Consider the following 1,357-nt stretch of genomic DNA (forward strand, 5'->3'; position numbering starts at 1 on the left):
TGGGTAGTTATCCGTAGAGTTTAACCTAGCTACCCATAGGTCCTGCAGTCCCCCGCACAGTGGAATCTGGTTAGATCCCTAAGCTGAAGTGTAAAACAGTCGCGGGTGATGCTGGGTAAATTCTACTCAATCCTTCCCCGTGAAAGGCAACGCAACAATCATTTCGGCCCTTTTCCCGGGATGCCCGGAAACACAATAGCACGGCAATCAGGAGCCCGTTTGCCTTTTGTCACTGTCACCATATGTGTACTGGATCTGCTGACAGAGGCGTAACTCAGCAGTGCTAACATCAGCAGAAGCAATCATGCTTGCAAGGTACAGACAGTTACCGGTGAATCGTACCGTCGCGTGCCATTGAAAAGGCGATGAGATGAGTTACATATGTTGTACCGTGCAAACTGAAAATTGCAAGATGGTACCAAGCAAAGCATTTTACCATCGCTGCGTCATGGTGCTCCGGCGGCCTCCACTGAGTCGGCTTGAGGCACAAGGCAAAAAGGAATAGACCGTCCCTCCGGTCATTCCTTCTTAATGTTTTATATCTAAAAATAGAATCAAGTCCTGCCTAGAAAGGGGGCAAATATAACTAGAAGAGCCAGAGAGCACAGCACTCCGGTCAGAGCCTCAAGAGATCCCGCAGAAATGATGAGCTGCAGCCTCATTGAAGGGTGCCCCTGCAACAACCCCACCCTGCTCCCTCCTCCCCACTCCTCCGGCTACCAGCAGTGTCCCCCCATTTGTGTGAGAAAATAAAGAACAAGGAAAAGAAACACTGCCTTTAGCGAGATAAAAGAGTGGAGAAGCCTCCATCTGCTATGATAGCCAGCAAGGACAATTAAAGATCGAGGGAAGAGGAACTGCAGCCTCCCGCGCTGCTAGAGTAATCCAGGAGTATAAATCTTGCTTAGAACGAAAGGCGGTGGGGGCGATGGAGCTCAGCCTCCAACTGCTCATAGAGGGACGGTTACCCAGCAGGTACCATCTGTCAGAAGACAGGGAGTCATTCCATTTTACCGCACGCGCCCCTGGCACGACTGAACCGAGGCCAGCAGGAGGCAACGCACGGGATGATGATGGTCTTGCCACATTTTGTACCGTCTTCATCAGGAAAGGAAGGGGAGGGAGTCCAGCACTGCGTCTAGCCAGCAAGCATGCAGTAGACATGGGTGACATGAAAGATGGCAAGAAACGATTTTCCCTTCTTCAATGGGGGGAGGAGGGTGGCAAATTGACCGACATACACCCTGAACCAGCCCGGACAATGTTTGACACTCTTCAGGCATGGAGCTCAGCCAGAAGCAATGCCTTCTGGAGACGCTGGTGACTGTGGGATAGCTGGATTCCGCAGTCCCCTGCC

Source organism: Chelonoidis abingdonii, chromosome 5, assembly GCF_003597395.2.
Source record: "Chelonoidis abingdonii isolate Lonesome George chromosome 5, CheloAbing_2.0, whole genome shotgun sequence".
NCBI classification, from domain to species: Eukaryota; Metazoa; Chordata; order Testudines; family Testudinidae; genus Chelonoidis; species Chelonoidis abingdonii.